Source organism: Adiantum capillus-veneris, chromosome 6 (assembly GCF_014529385.1).
Source record: "Adiantum capillus-veneris isolate H3 chromosome 6, ASM1452938v2, whole genome shotgun sequence".
Lineage (NCBI taxonomy): Eukaryota > Viridiplantae > Streptophyta > Polypodiopsida > Polypodiales > Pteridaceae > Adiantum > Adiantum capillus-veneris.
The window spans coordinates 100,021,663-100,042,842 of record NC_140936.1 but is presented as its reverse complement, the minus strand read 5'-3'; the positions used below and the strand labels follow the sequence as shown (position 1 = coordinate 100,042,842).

Below are 21,180 nucleotides of genomic sequence, written 5' to 3'. Positions count from 1 at the left end.
GCTTTTCAGTTGTCTAGCACTAGGCCCAAAGAATATATGATGAGCCCCCGATTGGTGGAGTTGAAGGAAATGGCCACAGATACAATGGATTTACAATCACAAGCCAATGATTGGGATGAGGTGATGCAAGGCTCGGATGAAGGTCTATGGCCACTGAGATTGTGTGTGATAATCTCAAAGCAAATGAAGTTCAAATCAAAGCCGAGGTGGACACACTACAAAAGCAGGACCAAGAGAACACACAAAAGCAAGCCAAGCTGCAAGTTGATCTGGATGCGGCACTAAAAGATGCCAAGAGCTAGAAAGTCAAAGTCGGTAGCATACCAAAAGCTTCAAAGAACAGATGAGGAGTATAATAAAATCAGCAAATCACTAACGGATGTGGAGAAAGAAAGGGATAACTTGACACTTCAGCTTGCTGATGAGTCCAAAGAAGTGGAGACTTTGAGAAATGCTAAGGAAAAAGCTGAGCTAGAACATGAGGCCAGCCAAGAAGAATTTATAAAGCTAAAAGATCAAATAAAAGTGAAAGATCAGACAATCCAGAGGCTAAGGGCATCTCCGGGTAGATTCAGAGCCGCGACCTCAACTAGCACTGCTTCAGAGAAGGATATATGTATGAAGAACAGATGAAGGAACTCCAAAAGGAGTTGACACTAGAGAAGAGACAAAGATTGATGCTGGCCGAGGGCTCCCTAGTGATGCAAATCCGTTTGGAGGATGAGAACAAGGCCATGAGAGATGAGCTAGCAGCCTTGAAAAAGAAGATAGACGAGGATCTCAAGAAGATGCAAACTGAAAATGAAGAGACCAAGAGGAAGCTAGAAGAGGCTGAGAAAGCCAACGCTGAATTGAACGACCTTTTAGTGACCATGGGGGATCAAGCTGAACAGGAAAAGAAAGCATATCAAAGGCAGATTGATGAGATAAAAGGCCAACAGCAGGCTGAAGAGCCACACTTGAGCGCAGGCCAGCAGCTATGGAAGGAATTGATATAGACAATGTGTCAGATCCAGTGGACACAACAATGCAAGAGGACATCCTTGTGGGACCATCCCAAGTGCCCCAGGATCTGACACAAGAAGAAGAAGACAATCTACAAAAGGCAATAGAAGTGGCCATAAAAGACACCGCCAAAGAAGCAATGCAGTGGGAGCAGAGGATATTGAAGTCTATGACCATTCAGAAATTAGATGCCAATGTCGTTCGACATGAATGGCCACAACCCTCTCTCCCATATCCTCTTCTCAAGTATGAAGCTGCTACAGTAAACAAGAGGATCAAAGAGGAGCCGATAGTGCCACTATACGAAGAAAATATCACCAAACCAGAAGGTGTTAAGCTTATTCTGGACTCTCAGTCAAAATGGAGGCAGGCATGGCTAACTAAATACCCATAGTATTTAGTATATCTGGTAGAGGCGCCTAAAATAATCAGAGACAACCTTAGCTTTTTCCCTCTACCAAGGATGCGGACCTGGAAAGAACAAGAACTGCTGAAGGGAAGCCACCCCACGTGGCTCAACTACCCAAAGCTGCTAGGCTTGAAGGCAGGTGACAGAATTAGTGAGCAATACATGGTGAAAACCCTAATGGGCGCCATTAAATTGTTCACTGGCTTGCCTGACCTCTCTTGCATTATGCTCAGGAAAATATGTAAAACTCTATCGATGACGTGGCAGATTTCCAAAAATTGTGTTGGGATGATGACGTGGTAGGCTGTACGGATTTTCACGTTTTGTGGTGGTTGATGACATGGCAGGCTGTACAGATTTCCATAAATTACGTTGGCAGCTTTTTGGCTTTGCTTTTGGACCAGATGCTTTTGAGTTTTAAGACTTTTCATTGTAATTGCTTTTTAGGCCAAGGGCCTTTAAATATGAGGCTAGGGCTCATTTTCTGGCTAGAAGGGAATGCTTGATAAAAAATTTGCTACATAATGATACTGATTGGTCTCTCTATTTGTGGAAACTGATCAACTCTATAGTGGTTTACTTTCATGGAATTTGGCATATGTCTAGCTAGGACAAACTGTTTACTGTTGTTTATATAAAAACAGGTTTTGATGTTTCAAATATGCTTGTGCGATGTTGGAAAAGACCTGCTTTAATTTATCGGGGAAAGGTAGGATTAGATACACCGATAAATCACTAGGTGCTGAAAGTTTGTTTTGGAGCTTTTCCTTTAAAACTCCACCTGCATAACTGATGAGGAGGTCGGCCCTATCCCTTTTCAAAAAAGGGACAGTGCAAATCAATCAAATGATGGACTCTAACCTGCAATTGAAACTTTTTTCTGCTGCCAAGAGAAAATTCAGGCTTGGCAATTATCAGAGAGGGTTATGGCATCAACTTTGAGCACATGTATACAGCTTGGAAGTGATGGGCCAGCCAAATGTACAAGACAAACATAGAGACTGGCTATTGCCTAGATATGCAACCAATTGGTGGAACCCCCATCTACCAAAGTCATGTATTTTTGAACGATGTAATAAACAGTGGTCTCTACACGTGCAAGTCAAATGATGGGACAAAGTGCTATCTGACAATTGGTCTATCCCCAACCAGTTTAAATTCAAGTTTTTTTTGTGGAGAGTCTATATTGGAGTGCTCCCTACTGCTCTTAACTTGTCTAGGAAGGGGTTCACTAATGGGAAATGCAATGTATGCAAGAAGGATGAGTCGGTCAGACATGTTTTCTGGCATTGTAAACTTGTAGCTGACTGGTGGAAATGGTCAATCAGTATGTGGTCAGATGAATGGCGGTATAGCGCACAAAATTTCAGTTGGCATTCTCCAAAGTTAATACCCATCAAGATCATGCCTTGGAATTCTCGATCGAGTCATACCGAGGTTCTTTTTTGTGGTACATTTGGTCCATGCGAATTGCACGAGAGAGAGAGAGAGAGAGAGAGAGAGAGAGAGAGAGAGAGAGAGAGAGAGAGAGAGAGAGAGAGAGAGAGGAGGAGAGAGAGAGGAGAGAGAGAGAGATAGAGAGAGAGAGAGAGAGAGAGAGAGAGAGAGAGAGAGAGAGAGAGAGAGAGAGAGAGAGAGAGAGAGAGAAAGCGAAAGAGAGAGAGGGAGAGGTAGATAGAGGGAGAGAGGGAAACAGGGAGAGAAAGAGAGAGATAGATAGTTCTTTGGAATCAACAATGGCATGCATAACCATCTTGATTAACTTGAAAAGATCCACAAGCACCCAAACCGACCCATGACCTCTATTGGTGATTGGTAGATCCAAAATTAATCTCATAGAGAAACTGTACATCGAATGAAAAATGCTTAGTGTGCATGCATTTAGCAAAACAAATCTGAACCTGCAATACTTATGGAAAATGTGATGCTCCTATCATACATTAAAGAGGAGTGTAAATATTTCTAAAAAGAAACTAAATACTCTCTATTGCAATCATTTGCAAGCCTTGTTGAAACGTTTGAACCATAATAGAAGGTGAAACATTAATCACTTCTAGGTACAAGCAATAAAACCTTTTCATTAACAACTCATATCCTTGCTATATGCATAAACAACCATCTGTTAATGTTGTTTAGTCACACTTGTAACCTTAACAAGTCATTTTGCATATCCCACAATTTTTGGCCACTGAAATTGTTCCTGATATGATGTGTTGAAAATGGTCTAGAAAACCGATTTGACAAGAACCTACGGACATTGCCATAACACATAATTGAAGTAGCGGCACCAGTGTCGGTCCCAGAGACTCATTCTCTCCACATGTGGAACATGTCTCAACTAAGTATGTCTATTCAAAAAAGGAACATCCTTCAAGTACAAGATGTACTAGTGTGTGGAGGTAACTGCAAACACGATGCAATGTGCGTGAGAGAGACCCTCAAGAATCTTGCTCCACACTGGCTAAATCGAACTCCTTGAGTTCCTAGACCATTTTGTATCCCATGTGACAACGTGTGCCAAATCAGACCCTACAAGTGGGTGAATAATTGCATAATGCACAAACTTATTTTGGACACTATAGCCCAAATTTCTTGGCTCTTACATGACCTTGTCATCTTGCTGAAGAGTAAAAATGGATGAAAACATAGAAGTTTATGCATCCCCCTTGTGAAAGAAACAAAAACATAGAAACAAACCAAATCAGATGTGTACCTGGAGGTTGAACATATTGTTCACTTATTCGTAGTGAAAGGCACCTACCCAAATTTCCCGCCTGCAAAGACCTGGGAACACTAATGAAATTTAGTGAAATGCAAGTAGTATTGCACATGTAACCTTGGGTGTTTCCGTTGCAATCCAAACCCCTTCGTTAAAATTGTCATTGTCAAACCCCTTGGCTAAACTTTGCAGGAAAACTACTCAACTAGCAGCTGGCCCTTGACCTGTGTCTGTGACCTCGCTTGCGTTTTTCCTTATGAATTTGGAAGCTTAAAATTGTCCACTACCCATTGGCAGTTGGTGGACTTTTTTCCTTGAAAGCACAAGTGTGATGGTTCCAAGAATTGACCATCAACACTTAACAAGTGATTTAGTAATCACGAGCTGGTCTTTCCCCAAAATTGTACTCATAAAGACACGTTTAGTGCTATAGATGAAATAGAAGATCCACTAAAGTTGGAATTGTATTCACAACTAGATCTTTTTCGGACCATAAAATCCATAATCTTGGGTTTTTGTGAATAGTCGTGTTGTTTGAATTGTTGGCTTCATCTATACACCTTGGTAGAGATAAGCCCTTATGAGTTTAAGACGTTCAAAAGCTCAACTTGATCTTCATACTCAAAGTGTGTAGTGCTTTTATAACACCCAAAAAATTAGTAATGGTTAGATGCTTGCTTGTCCATTAAAATCAATGGGTACTCAATGGAACAGAATTGTTCGATCTTGAAAGCAATCATTGATGAATTACAAATAGATGGCGATAGATGGCTCTTAGCCCTTCCTGTTGTCTCTTATCCCTTCCTATTACCATATTGACATAGGAAGATTTTAATAAAATCATGCCTATTTTATACTTTCCTGCATAGAAGTTGGAGAGAGAGAGAGAGAGAGAGAGAGAGAGAGAGAGAGAGAGAGAGAGAATGTTGGGCTGAGAAAAACCCCTAATTCTAATATGTTGTATGCCCTGTATAAATGCTTCTTTGTAAACATGGTCTAAATCATAACTTATCCTACAAGCATATGACAGTGTGCGTGTACAACACTCTCATAGAGAGAGATACCATAAGTCACATATGAACCCACCCACCTTGTATGTGAGCATGATTGTATCAGGGTGACTTAAGTACGACACATTGCTTGTGAATAAACATTAAAAAAATTAAAGATATCGGTCACGTACTGATAGCCGTTTTTCGGCTCTCCATAATTGCCATACTAAGTTACTCCACCCTACCAAATTCACCCAAACACTATGGCTATCCCTACCATTTCACTGTAAATAGGCGTGTGTGAGTTAGGGGGCTTTTCCCATATCTTCTTAAAATCCTCAGCTAGCTAGTCACTGGGCTAGTTGAGTCAAAAAAATAAATTATATTATGGCCCATTTGTGTGTAAATATTGCATTATATATATGGCCTAAATATAGGGATTTTTATACTATCCAAGGCACTGCTATAGCTCAAATAGACCTCGGCTTTCTCCACAAAAATCACCGGCTTTGGCAGTTCAGCTATCTTCTCCACTGCTTGCTTTTCGGAAGTGACTTGGTCAAGCACATCAGGCGGTACTCGGTAGACTCCTCTCTGCAGCTGCTGAGGCCTCATAGTCCCACACGGTATCGCCTCTACACTGTCAGTACGCCTATTCGTTGCTACCACATGTGCATCAACAAAGGGTCAGATTACCTGAAGCTCTTCCCTAGCAATTGGCCTTGGCACCAATGGACTCGCTAGAACCTGGTTTGCCTCTTGCTTCTTTAAAACCTTCTTCGTCCTACTCTATGCATAGGCTACTGCCTCTTCGTACGTGCATGGCCCATCTATCTCGACTTTATCTCACACTTTTACATGCAAGCAGGCCACAAACTTGGTCATCTTCAAAAAATTTGCATTCTCTACAGCAGGTATCTTAACCAACTTGCTCCATATGGCCTCGAGCTCCCACACGAATGCTTGGAAATCACTGTCAAGGCTTTGCTTTAGGTTGTCCATCATCTGCTTCACTTCACTCTATTGTGTGTTGGCCACATATCCGCTTCGGAATGCCGCTTCCAATGTGCTCCAATCTTGTTTTTCTTCAGCCTGCAAGCCCTCGTACCATACCTTTGCTTTGCCACAAATCAGGAGCGGAAAATCTTGGACCACTCCCTCTTCTCTTGACAAGCCGCTCTCCAACAGAAATAGACCATAGTCTTGCAGCCAAACCTCAGCATCTTCAACACCTGTAAAAATAAAAAAACCCGACCATGCCATTCTTGTTAGATCCTGCTCTTCAAACCGCGACACCGTCTTCGACTTCACCAAGGAGCAATCAGTAGGTCCTCCGTGGGGGGCACCACTAATGGGATGGGGGAAAAAGGGAACAACACCCTGCACATAATACACTGCCTCTGTATAGACTAAGGTAATAGTTCGCACCCCTACCCACACAGAAATCACACTCATATGCACACTTTCTACCGACCTTCACAATACAGACCGCCTTCGAGCAATCCCGGCTACACACACTCGTCCATGAACAACTTCAGTACAATAAACCTATAAAAAACACCATCATATCCCAACATCAATGGACGCATACAACTCCCCAATCGGTAAACGCACTCACATAGGGAGGAGACACACGCCTCGACCACACATACAAGTTGCCCGCACAATATCTCTACCTCCCTCTCTGCTCACATACACACAATCTCGGAGCCACCGCTACCACGGACATACGACAACAGACACGAGGCAGATAATATTGACGGCAAACTCGTCAAAAAAACCACAATCCAACTATGTACCACATAAGCCCAATCAATACAATGATGGCATATTCGATAGTTGCCAACTTCATAGCATGATGCTTCGTGCCACTTGATCCTCTCCGCACTGGTGATCTCTTTCCAAGATTTCTCAAAGCAGCTCTGCAGCGGCCCCTTTGATGCTCATACCGTTTTTCTCGGCTCTTGTTCTGTACTCAGCCAAAGCTTCTCCAAAGGCTCTCAACACCTCTCTCCATGCGCTACCTGCTGCTCCCAGTCCTCCTTCTCAAGGCGTCACTTTCATGCAGCCCGTGGTCCACCCCGGCTCCCAAGGCCCTGCTTTGGTTTCTTTATCTCTCACACATGGTCGTCCCTTCACATGGCTAAGGCTCTTGACGGCTTCTCCTTCACATAGCTAGCAACCCTTGGTTTCCCTTTGATCTTTGCAAACTACACCGCTAACTGCCCTTGTTGACGTCTTCTTGTCCAAAGCTCCTCAATTGATTCCCCTCTTCATGCATAGGCAGCCCCTTGCTTGTCTTTAGTCACAGATGGTGGCCTCCTTCAACCATTGGACCCTCCTTTTGGTTTGCCTTCGTTGGCAACCCCTCTTCAGCACATGGCGGCCTTGCTCCCTGGTACTGGCAACCCACCCACGCGGCGCCCCCTCTAGAAGGGTTGGCGCTCCCTTTTCCTTCTCTGACTTCAACCAGCCCACACTATGGCGGCCTCCCTCCTGTGGTCGACCTCTTATGGCGCCTCAACTGCCCCCCATGCTGCAAACCTGCAACCCTGTTCTCACCTCCCCGCCATGCTACCGCCCCACAGATGGCCGTCAATCAACTCCCCAATCCACCCTTGGCAATCTCCAATCTACTGCTCAAAGCTACGCCCCCTTTAGCTACCTCCCTCTCACTCAGGGCTGAACCCTCCTCGCCATGCAATTGGTGCCACTCCTCGGCTCCTCCTCCTACTGCAATGGCGGACCCTCCTATCTTTGGCCACCCCTTCTGCTCTTGGACTCCCACACATATGGCGACTTTTCTCTTTTCTCTGTCATGCAGCCCGCCACCTCCCTCGTTTTGTCCTGTAGCAACCTTTAAAGCTTTTTTGTTTTTCCTTTTTTAACTTCTGGCTTGGGCAAGGTTCCCACGAGCAAAAAAAGCCATTTGAACATGATGTTGACCGTCACCCGGTGATGCAGAAATCCAAACTTCCGTATGGCGAGCATGCAAGACCTTGCGCATCTTCATGAAAGTAGACTTTGGAATGGTGGCATTCTTCAAATGAGACCTCGCTAAAAACAATTGCGATCATCACGACCGCCTACTTGGCATACACGCCATGGCAGCAGAATGTCGTGCAAACACCCGCCCAAGATCCCATATCACAAACTTCATAGCACCTCTTTCAAGCATCCCTTGCCTCGTCCCCAAGCTTGTGATATCAACACTTGCCTCTGTCACCTGTGATAGGACGAAACACTGACAGATTCCACTAGCAAGTGCTCCACCTCGGTATACCTCTCCCAGTTGCATCAATACCTGGTCAAGGCCCTTGCCATTTGCCTGCAAACTGCCATGCTCGGGCTTCTTGCACTTCCATAGGTTGATCATTTTCAACTGTACGAACGTGGGTGGAGGAGATTTGCTATATGTGGAAGTAGTGCACGGCACGATTGAGATGTTCTTCTTAGAGAGGTTTTTAAAGACTCTCAAAGATTTTGTGCGGCTACGGTTTCAACTAGAGGCATGTATGATTGAAGGGTGGATCATGCAAGAGGCATTGTTTACATCTCAGAGTATTTGCACAAGTTTATCCTTCAATGCCTTGCATGTGGTCAGATGAGGAATATGCAAGAATGACTTTACACTTGCCAGTGGAAAGGGAAAACTAGCTAGCATGGATATGAATCTATTTCGAGTGGTCAATAACTTTTCTATTCTCAATGCAAAGATTATGACTAAGTGGGTCGATTTGTGGATAGTGGCAAAGGCAAGGCGTTTGCAAGAGAGAAAAGCACGGAAACAATCACATGGAGGAAGGAAGGCACCCCTAGTGCCTAAACACCTTACATGTTTCCCGTATCTCATTAGTGCAGAGTGATTTCATGAGAGAACGGCCAAAGCAAAAGCGCGCGGAGAAGACATCACCAACAAAGAATGGGAGCATGCACGAGGTTGCGTGCCAAATGTAGAGTACTTATATACCCAAACCATATTGTAGATTTTTTTTCTTGATTTTATCTTTCTATTTTTTTTTGTAGTGCCTTTCCTTTAACTCTATCTAGTCAAAGGGTCGTCACATTCGTACGCGGTGCCACATTGACCAGCGTAGAACCACCATGGATTGTGCCATCATGGACAGTTTTGACACAGACGATGATGAAGCCAAGTACCGTGGAACTATTGAAAGATTAATTTTAGAACCTTTCATACCTTTATCTTTGAGTGGAAGTGGGTTTGCAAATGTGCCTAGACGACATGAGAATGGCCTCTACATGGTGGACTCTAATGTGCATCACACAGAGAGGTATGAAAATTTAGTTTTAACCGCGCAACTGTGAGCAGGTGAGTGACAACTACCTTTTTTATTTTTATTTGCTTGTAGTATTAATTATACCAATGTTACTCACTTTGAGATTCTCTTTGTAAATCAACATCTATATCCCCCCAGCAATCCACCAACCAAAACTTTGGTTCGTCATTTCTGTAATACCTCGGGGGAGAATAATTTTTTTCACTAATGAAGTGGAGACCATCTTCAACCCTCTTCCACCTCCAACTTTGGATTAATTGGAGACAGAGGAGACGAGATCGATGAATCAAGTCCGACGACGGCAAGTCTTAGCGAGGATGATTGTCATGATGATGAGATAGAGGATGACAAATTCGAAGATGATGAACCAACACATCCACAAACGATAATTTCATTTCTCTCTTTTGGAAGATAATTCATAAACATTTTGCATACTTTAATCAATACAGATTTTTGATCGTGTAATCCATTCATCTCTCTCTCTCCTCTCTTTTCCTCCTCCTTCCTCTCTCTAATTTTGTGATTATTTTAGTTGTAACATGTGTAATCTTATTATCCCCCCCGTCTCTCTCTCTCTCTCTCTCTCTCTCCTTCTTTCTCTTTTCTTTTTTAAATTTTGATAAATTTCATACAATATCATTAACTTTTATTAAGAGGAAGGAAACACCAAATTTTTATTGGAGGGGGAGAGGAGGAAGGGAGAATGTTTAAGTCAAAATTTGAAAATTTAAGCACCCCCGAAAATAAGAAAGATAATATCAATGATAATCAACGAAAATAAACGCGATAATAGTTTAAATAATAACAAATTCCCTGACCTTTTTTTCTCTTTTTCCTTCTCCAACTGATTTGGACTTTCTCTCTACAAAAACGTGATAAAAAAACCATAGTAAATAACTAGAGAAATTTATATTAAAAAACAATTTTTTTAGTTTCCTCTCAACAATCTAAAGGTAGCTAATTTTATGGGCTTTTGGATTCAATATCATACAATTATTCTTTCTTAAGGTTGTGGCAACCTAATAGCTCCATATAGCTTACAACGCAACTTTTCAAAAAAAAAAAAAAATTAAAATCAAAAATCATTTCTTAGCGACAACAACTCACTATTTTTACTTTCATCTCTGGAGAATCATGGACATTATAGAAGCCATATTTTTCACGTGATAAGTTTAAGTGCTACATGATTGTGTCCGAAAATTTTATACAGACAAATTGGCTTCTCTTACATCCAGCTAGGCCGACTCGAGGTTGAGCGGGTAAATAATGGAGCATGATCACAACCTAAGAATCTGTACGTGAGATCATAAAGCCATTGCTGAATTAGACCAGGATGACGATCAACTACAGAGTGGTGTCAATTCTATTGCTGACGGTCGCATTGACGGCCGCATGGAGTAATCATCTTCAAGAGCAGCTGCAGGGCGGACGTCGAGGTTTCGATTCGACATCCCTAATGATAATGTGGAGCTAAAGTGGGAGCTTTGCTTGAGCAAGCAGGTAGAGGGGATTCTGGAGATGGCGCTTCTGCGAGAAGACAAGGATGTGCCGGTCACCATTACAAGTGAGGAGAAGACTGCACTGGGCTCAAGCGTCAAATTAAAGTTGAGCCCTTGTCGGCCAGCTCGAAGTCAGCGCCTGTCCTCCGCGCCTTCAGCGAGTGGATGGCAAAGCACAACAAAGTGTGGCGCAGCGCCAACGAGCTGGCCGAGCGGCTGGAGGCCTCACTCAGAACATGCATTACATCGAAGCACGCAACAAACAGCTGCGAGAAGAGGGCGCCTCGTTATGAGCTGGGGCCTCAACAGCTTTGCCCACCTCTCCTTCGACAAGTTCCGCCAGGCCTATCTGCAGGACGGCGGCTACGTGGATCAAGTGCGCCGCGCGCCCACCGCACCAACGTCCGACTGAATGGCCACATCCAGCTTCCCAGCTCGCGACCACGCCCCTTCTTGTACGAATATGCCACCGACATTATCCCGCAGTCGGTCGACTGGCGAGAGCGAGGCGCAGTGGTGAACCCCGTCAAGGACCAAGGCTCTGCGGTAAGTACTGGAGTGCATGGTGAGCTACAGCAGTCTAGTATAAACCCTACATCCGAGAAACTAGACGAAAGTCTAATTTTCACTCTTGTACGTATATGCAGGTAGCTGCTGGGGGCCTCGCCATCGTCGCCACCGTCGAGTCCGCCCACCAGATCGCCACAGGGGAGCTCCTATCGCGCTGTCGGAGCAGGAGCTTGTGTACTGCGACCGTGCCTACAACCAAGGTTGTAATGGCGGCTTGATGGATTATGCCCACACTTTCATCATCAACAATGGCGGCCTGGACACGGAAGCTCTACCCTTATACCGCTCGCAGCGGCCGCTGCAACAGGCGCAAGTTGAAATGATTATACTACTCGGGAGCTCTAGGTTTGCTTAGTCTCGCATGCCGCTTACTGTGCTAATTACTGTTTCAGATGAAGAAGCACGTTGCGACCATCGACGATTACCAGGATGTGCCGGAGTCCGACGAGCAGCTCTGCTCAAGGCCGTGGCGAATCAGCCTGTCAGCGTGCGATCGACGCCAGCAGCCGTGACTTCCAACTGTACCAAAGCGTATGTGTGATTTTCTGCTCTGTCGTACCTCGTAAATGTAATCCTACAACAACGCGATCTGAGAAAAAACTTGCACCCCATTGCTGCGTGCAGGGTGTTTTCACTGGAAGCTGCGGCAAGAGCCTAAACCATGGCGTCGTTGTGGTGGGCTACGGGAAGGACACGCAAGGGAGTACTGGGTGTACGCAATCGTGGGGCAGCGGATGGGGCGAGGATCGATACGTGCGCATGCAGCGCGCGGCTCTACCGACCCGGACGGACTCTGTGGCATCAACATGGAACCCTCCTTCCCCGTCGTCCACTCGGACCGTTCCCAATTTAACTAGTTCATTCTTAACTAAAGAGATGAAAACACTATTTATTTGCTACCATAAGCTATTGTGTGCAACATAGAGTGGCTGATCACATGCATGAGGCCATATCGTTACATTGTATACACCCATTTATCTTTCTTTTGTAGATGGCTGAAGTTAATCATTTTTGAGTAAGCTAAACATGTAACATAGATTGGGTCACACTCAACCCAAAATGAGGGCCATATCATTGTATAACCCATTTATCTTTTTTTTGAATATAGGCTTAAAGTTCATCGTTTTTTTAGTAAGCGAAACATGTAATGACTATCTCTCTCTCTCATCTCTCTCTCTCTCTCTCTATATAAATATATATATATATATATATATATACTTGTTGTAAGAAGGAAAGAGCGGCAAGTTGAAGGTGGTTTCTTACCCTCCCTATAGAAAATAATGTACTATATACCCACGATTTTTGAAAATTGATATTAAACAACAAATCTTTTTGAGATTCTTTAGGTAAGGTACTTTTCGTGAAACTTTTGGAGTTGAGTCAAATATATGTTTGCATATGTGCTCTCTCTTTCACACTCTCTGCGCCGCATAGGAGAGAGTAAAAACGGCATGCAGGGGCGAGGAGTGGCTGAGGGTGCGAGCTGAGTTGAAAGGTGAAGCACCCAGAGTACCCAAGTCCGTGCATGCTAAAGCGGATGCTTTATCTGCTTGAAGCTCAACATGGAGAATGTAGGAGCGAGGAAGGTGGTTTAGGAGTTCTGACGGAGAGGTAAGGCCTTAGACAAAAAGGGGAAGGAGGGGGGGAAGGAGAGAGAGAGAGAGAAATCTTAGGAGAATAGTATTTTATTTTACATTGAATTAGTATGCTATAGATCACATGCTTTACAAATGGTAAAAAAAATCCATATACTGTTGTAACATATTTGTTACAAGGGGAATGAACCCAATAATAGTTTCCTTCAAATCACCATGAGTAGCCACTTATATTAGAAGAAAGACTAAGTACAAAAGACCCATCAAGTGTGCTCCCATACTAGGTGGATAAACACACCCAAAGGCACCATACATCTCACCAAGAGAATAGTAATTACCTAAAAGGGATGGGTAGAATAGGGGATGAATGTAGATTGCTATATGAAAACCCTCAAGATGCTACAATATGGGAATGCAGTTGCCCTACAAAATACTCAAAATAACACAATAGAAAACATAAAACGATAAATCTGCATACCTAACAAATATGCATAGCTATGATCGAAAATGCATGCGAGCACAGAGAGAGAGAGAGAGAGAGCACGTGCACGCACACCTCCAGAGCGATTGCTACATTCGGCACGACGAGAGAGAAGGGAGAGAGGAGAGAAGTAAGACACGAGCATTGGGTGCAATCTCCCCTAGTACAATATGACCGATTTTTCTCTTGCACGTATTTACTTTATAGATTTCTTGAACTGGAAAATGAGAGAACAACTAACTGGCCGGTCGGTCATAAATAGTAAAAGCTCATAAAAGAGCACTTGAATAATAAAATGCACATAAAATATTTTATAAATCCATGCGCACAGGCTAAGTCGGGTTAAGAAAGCCTTTCCCACCTGTTAGCTGCAGTAAAATACCAAAATATCAATTTCATGACAATACCACTCCGCTAGAAAACAAATGTCCTTAGTTGCAAAGATAAGAATCTACAAACCATTACTTGTCAAAAACCATGATTAGTATTGTGTCTCAAAAATATCATGTTTGAGCCTTATATGTGAAGCTACTCAATATATGGCTTCTCTAATATGCCACCCAGTTCCCTCTATATAACATCATCTCATGTGTGTATTTTACACACTTTGGGTTTTCTTATTCTGTGCTCTCACCACTCTCTGCCCTCTCTCTTCTCCTCCCTCACTCTTCAACTCTCTCTCTCTCTCTCTACTCTCAACATGATATTAGAGCAGGACGTTTTGTTTTTGATTTGTTCAATGATTGAAAAAGATTTTACAGAAACTACTCGTGAAAGGAAACCGGAATCGATGTTGTCTACAACATTGCAGAAGAAAGTTTTTTAAATTCTTGCACTACGATTTGAGTTTATCGTTCAACGGACTGCGTACATGCCTGAAAAGCAATTTCACTTTTTTGTTTTTGATATTTTTCATTGTATTAAAAAAACATTTTTGCAGAACCTACCCTCGCAAAAACACCGAAATCATGTGTCTCAACTTTGAATAACAAAGTATTTCCCAAACAAATTATTGCATCACTTGAATTAACCGTTCGTGATCAACGTACAAGTATCAAAAGAATAACCATTTATGAATCATGAATATTATTTCATGATGTGGTCATACCATCATTGAAATAACATCATCATTTCCAAATCGCACCGATATTCATCATGGTATCCGGAAATCACGTACATGCTAAAAAACAACTTCACCTTTTTTGTTTTTGAAATTTCTTCTGCAAAGCTATAGAACACGATTTTAGTGAGACTCCGCGAGCTGTTTCTTCATATCAATTAGGAGGAAAAAAAAAAAAAAGAAAATTTTTTCAGACATGTACGCAGGCAACCTCAAAATGGGTGCAAAATTTGGAAAACTTTTCTTCTGCAAAGTTTTAGACCACATTGATTCCAGTGTCTCTAGCGGATAGTTTCTGCAAAATCGTCTTCAATCAAGAGAAAAATTAAAAACAAAAAGTGAAGTTGTTTTTCAGCATGTACGCAGTCCGCAAACAATAACTCAAAATCGGTGCAGAATTGGAAAAAACTTTGTTCTGCAAAGTTGTAGACCACATCAGGAAAAAAAATCAAAAACTAAAAGCTAAATTGCTTTTGAGGCATGTACGCAGTCCACGAACGATAAATCAAATCGATGCAAAATTTGGAAAAACTTTCTTAGGCAAAGTTGTAGACCACATTGATTTCGGTGTTTTGCGAGGGTAGTTTCTGCAAAATCGTTTTTAATCAGGAAAAATATCAAAAACAAAAAGTGAAATTGCTTTTCAGGCATGTACGCAGTCCGTGAACGATAACTCAAAATCGGTGCAGAATTTGAAAAAACTTTCTTCTGCAAAGTTGTAGACAACATCGATTCCGGTTCCTTTCACGAGTAGTTTCTGTAAAATCATTTTCAATCAGTAGAAAAATCAAAAACAAAAACGTCCTGCTCTAATATCATGTTGAGAGAGAGAGAGAGAGAGAGAGAGAGAGAGAGAGAGAGAGAGAGAGAGAGCACAGAATAGAACCCCAAAGTGTGTAAAATACACACATGAGATGATGTATATATAGAGGGGACCTGGGTGGCATATATAGAGAAGCCATATATTGAGTAGCTTCACATATAAGCTCAACATGATATTTTTGATACACAATACTAATCATGGTTTTGACAAGTATGGTTTGTAGATTCTTATCTTTGCAACTAAGGACAATTGTTTTCTAGCGGAGAGGTATGTCATGAAATTGATATTTTGGTATTTACTGCAGCTAACAGGTGGAAAAGGCTTAACCGACTTAGGCCTGTGCGCATGGATAAATATTTTATGTGCATTTTATTATTCAAGTGCTCTTTTATGAGCTTTTACTATTTATGACCGACCGGCCAGTTTGTACTCACTTTCACCGTTCAAGAAATCTATAAAGTAAATACGTGCAAGAGAAAAATGGTCACTATTGTACAAGGGGAGATTGCACCCAATGCTCGTGTCTTACTTCTCTCCTCTCCTCCCTTCTCTCTCGTCGTGCCGATGTAGCACTTCGCTCTAGGAGGTGTGCGTGCACGTGCTCTCTCTCTCTCTCTCTCTGTGCTCGCATGCATTTTCGATCATGTGCTATGCAATTTGTTAGGTATGCAGATTTATCGTTTTATGTTTTCTATTGTGTTATTTTGAGTATTTTGTAGGGCCACTGCATTCTCCATTTGTAGCATCTTGAGGGTTTCATATAGCAATCTACAATCATCCCCTATTCTACCCATCCTTTTAGGTCATACTATTCTCTTGGTGAGATGTATGGTGCCTTTGGGTGTGTTTAACCACCTAGTATGGGAGCACACTTGATGGTTGTACCAGTCTTTCTTCTAATATAAGTGGCTACCCATGGTGATTTGAAGGAACTATTCTTGGGTTCATTCCCCTTGTAACAAATATGTTACAACAGTATATGGATTTTTTAATACCCTTTGTAAAGCATGTGATCTATAGCATACTAATTCAATGTAAAATAAAATACTATACTCCTAAGATTCTCTCTCTCTCTCTCTCTCCCCCCCCCTCCTCCCCTTTTTTGTCTAAGGCCTATACCTCTCCGTCAGAACTCCTAAACCACCTTCCTCGCTCCTACATTCTCTCATGTTGAGCTTCAAGCAGATAAAGCATCCGCTTCTAGCATGCACGGACTTGGGTACTCCTAGGTGCTTCACCTTTCAACTCAGCTCGCACCCTCAGCCACTCCTCGCCCCTGCATGCCGTTTACTCTCTCCTATGCGGCGCAGAGAGTGAAAGAGAGAGCCATATGCAAACAAATATTTGACTCAACTCCAAAAGTTTCACGAAAAGTACCTTACCTAAAGAATCTCAAAAAGATTTTGTTTAAATATCAATTTTCAAAAATCGTGGGTATATAGTACATTATTTTCTATAGGGAGGGTAAGAACCACCTTCAACTTGCCGCTCTTTCCTTCTTACAACAAGTATATATATATATATATATATATATATATAGAGAGAGAGAGAGAGAGAGAGAGAGAGAGAATAGTCATTACATGTTTCGCTTACTAAAAAATGATGAACTTTAAGCCCATATTCAAAAAAAAGATAAATGGGTATATACAATGATATGGCCCTCATGTGTGTGAGCCCACTCTATGTTACATGTTTAGCTTACTCAAAAATGATTAACTTTCAGGCCATCTACAAAAGAAAGATAAATGGGTGTATACAATGTAACGATATGGCCCTCATGCATGTGATCAGCCCACTCTATGTTGCACACAATAGCTTATGGTAGCAAATAAATAGTGATTTCATCTCTTTAGTTAAGAATGAACTAGTTAAATTGGGAACGGTCCGAGTGGACGACGGGGAAGGAGGGTTCCATGTTGATGCCACAGAGTCCGTCCGGGTCGGTAGAGCCGCCGCGCTGCATGCGCACGTATCGATCCTCGCCCCATCCGCTGCCCCACGAATTGCGTACCACCCAGTACTCCCCTTGCGTGTCCTTCCCGTAGCCCACCACAACGACGCCATGGTTTAGGCTCTTGCCGCAGCTTCCAGTGAAAACACCCTGCACGCAGCAATGGGTGCAAGTTTTCTCAGATCGCGTTGTAGGATTACATATACGAGGTACGACAGAGCAGAAAATCACACATACGCTTTGGTACAGTTGGAAGTCACGGCTGCTGGCGTCGATCGCCACGCTGACAGGCTGATTCGCCACGGCCTTGAGCAGAGCTGCTCGTCGGACTCCGGCACATCCTGGTAATCGTCGATGGTCGCAACGTGCTTCTTCATCTGAAACAGTAATTAGCACAGTAAGCGGCATGCGAGACTAAGCAAACCTAGAGCTCCCGAGTAGTATAATCATTTCACCTTGCGCCTGTTGCAGCGGCCGCTGCGAGCGGTATAAGGGTAGTCAGCTTCCGTGTCCAGGCCGCCATTGTTGATGATGAAAGTGTGGGCATAATCCATCAAGCCGCCATTACAACCTTGGTTGTAGGCACGGTCGCAGTCCACAAGCTCCTGCTCCGACAGCGATAGGAGCTCCCCTGTGGCGATCTGGTGGGCGGACTCGACGGTGGCGACGATGGCGAAGGCCCAGCAGCTACCTGCATATACGTACAAGAGTGAAAATTAGACTTTCGTCTAGTTTCTCGGATGTAGGGTTTATACTAGACTGCTGTAGCTCACCATGCACTCCAGTACTTACCGCAGGAGCCTTGGTCCTTGACGGGGTTCACCACTGCGCCTCGCTCTCGCCAGTCGACCGACTGCGGGATAATGTCGGTGGCATCTTCGTACAAGAAGGGGCGTGGTCGCGAGCTGGGAAGCTGGATGTGGCCATTCAGTCGGACGTTGGTGCGGTGGGCGCGCGGCACATGATCCACGTAGCCGCCGTCCTGCAGATAGGCCTGGCGGAACTTGTCGAAGGAGAGGTGGGCAAAGCTGTTGAGGCCCAGCTCATACGAGGCGCCCTCTTCTCGCAGCTGTTTGTTGCGTGCTTCGATGTAATGCAAGTTCTGAGTGAGGCCTCCAGCCGCTCGGCCAGCTCGTTGGCGCTGCGCCACACTTTGTTGTGCTTTGCCATCCACTCGCTGAAGGCGCGGAGGACAGGCGCTGACTTCGAGCTGGCCGACAAGGGCTCACCATTAATATGACGCTTGAGCCCAAGTGCAGTCTTCTCCTCACTTGTACTGGTGACCGGCACATCCTTGTCTTCTCGCAGAAGCGCCATCTCCAGAATCCCCTCTACCTGCTGCTCAAGCAAAGCTCCCACTTTAGCCTCCACATTATCATTAGGGATGTCGAATCGAACCCTCGACGTCCGCCCTGCAGCTGCTCCTTGAAGATGATTACTCCATGCGGCCGTCAATGCGACCGTCAGCAATAGAATTGACACCACTCTGTAGTTGATCGTCATCCTGGTCTAATTCACCAATGGCTTTATGATCTCACGTACAGATTCTTAGGTTGTGATCATGCTCCATAATTACCCGCTCAACCTCGAGTCGGCCTAGCTGGATGTAAGAGAAGCCAATTTGTCTGTATAAAATTTTCGGACACAATCATGTAGCACTTAAACTTATCACGTGAAAAATATGGCTTCTATAATGTCTATGATTCTCCAGATGAAAGTAAAAATAGTGAGTTGTTGTCGCTAAGAAATGATTTTGATTTTATTTTTATTTTTTTTTGAAAAGTTGCGTTGTAAGCTATATGGAGCTATTAGGTGCCACAAACCTTAAGAAAGAATAATTGTATGATATTGAATCCAAAAGCCCATAAAATTAGTTACCTTTAGATTGTTGAGAGGAAACTAAAAAAATTGTTTAATAATATAAAAATTTCTAGTTATTTACTATGGTTTTTTATCACGTTTTGTAGAGAGAAAGTCCAAACTCAGTTGGAGAAGGAAGAGAAAAAAAGGTCAGGGAATTTGTTATTATTTAAACTATTGTCGCGTTTATTTTCGTTGATTATCATTGATATTATCGTTCTTATTTTCGGGGGTGCTTAAATTTTCAAATTCTGACTTAAACATTCTCCCTTCCTCTCTCTCCCCCTCCAATAAAAATTTGGTGTTTCCTTCCTCTTAATAAAAGTTAATGAATATTGTATGAAATTTTCAAATTTAAAAAAGAAAAGAGAAAGAAGGAGAGAGAGAGAGAGAGAGAGAGAGACGGGGGGGATAATAAGATTACACATGGTTACAACTAAAATAATCACAAAATTAGAGAGAGGAAGAGGAAGAGAGAGAGAGAGAGAGATGAATGGATTACACGATCAAAAATCTGTATTGATTAAAGTATGCAAAATGTTTATGAATTATCTTCCAAAAGAGAGAAATGAAATTATCGTTTGTGGATGTGTTGGTTCATCATCTTCGAATTTGTCATCCTCTATCTCATCATCATGACAATCATCCTCGCTAAGACTTGCCGTCGTCGGACTTGATTCATCGATCTCCGTCTCCTCTGTCTCCAATTAATCCAAAGTTGGAGGTGGAAGAGGGTTGAAAATGGTCTCCACTTCATTAGTGAAAAAAATTGTTCTCCCCCGAGGTATTACAGAAATGACGAACCAAAGTTTTGGTTGGTGGATTGCTGGGATATAGATAATTTATAAAAGAGAATCTCAAAGTGAGTAACATTGGTATAATTAATACTACAAGCAAATAAAAATAAAAAAGGTAGTTGTCACTCACCTGCTCACAGTTGCGCGGTAAAACTAAATTTTCATACCTCTCTGTGTGATGCACATTAGAGTCCACCATGTAGAGGCCATTCTCATGTCGTCTAGGCACATTTGCAAACCACTTCCACTCAAAGATAAAGGTATGAAAGGTTCTAAAATTAATCTTTCAATAGTTCCACGGTACTTGGCTTCATCATCGTCTGTGTCAAAACTGTCCATGATGGCACAATCCATGGTGGTTCTACGCTGGTCAATGTGGCACCGCGTACGAAAGTGACGACCCTTTGACTAGATAGAGTTAAAGGAAAGGCACTACAAAAAAGAATAGAAAGATAAAATCAAGAAAAAAATCTACAATATGGTTTGGGTATATAAGTACTCTACATTTGGCACGCAACCTCGTGCATGCTCCCATTCTTTGTTGGTGATGTCTTCTCCGCGCGCTTTTGCTTTGGCCGTTCTCTCATGAACCCACTCTGCACTAATGAGATACGGGAAACATGTAAGGTGTTTAGGCACTAGGGGTGCCTTCCTTCCTCCATGTGATTGTTTCCGTGCTTTTCTCTCTTGCAAACGCATTGTCTTTGCCACTATCGACAAATCGACCCACTTAGTCATAATCTTTGCATTGAGAATAGAAAAGTTATTGACCACTCGAAATAGATTCATATCCATGCTAGCTAGTTTTCCCTTTCCACTTGGCAAGTGTAAAGTCATTCTTGCATATTCCTCATCTGACCACATGCAAGGCATTGAAGGATAAACTTGTGCCAAATACTCTGAGATGTAAACAAATGCCTCTTGCATGATCCACCCTTCAATCATACATGCCTCTAGTTGAAACCGTAGCCGCACAAAATCTTTGAGAGTCTTTAAAAACCTCTCTAAGAAGAACATCAATCGTGCGTGCACTACTCCACATATAGCAATCTCCTCCACCA

The 21,180-nt window shown here is 42.9% G+C and overlaps 2 pseudogenes; one reads left to right on the top strand and one right to left on the bottom strand.

Moving 5' to 3' along the window:
• Nucleotides 1–9,229: 9,229 nt before the first annotated feature.
• On the top strand, nucleotides 9,230–12,640 carry LOC147455966 (cysteine protease XCP1-like; annotated as a pseudogene).
• A 4,735-nt stretch (nucleotides 12,641–17,375) lies between these two features.
• On the bottom strand, nucleotides 17,376–18,965 carry LOC147455965 (cysteine proteinase COT44-like; annotated as a pseudogene).
• Nucleotides 18,966–21,180: the final 2,215 nt, after the last annotated feature.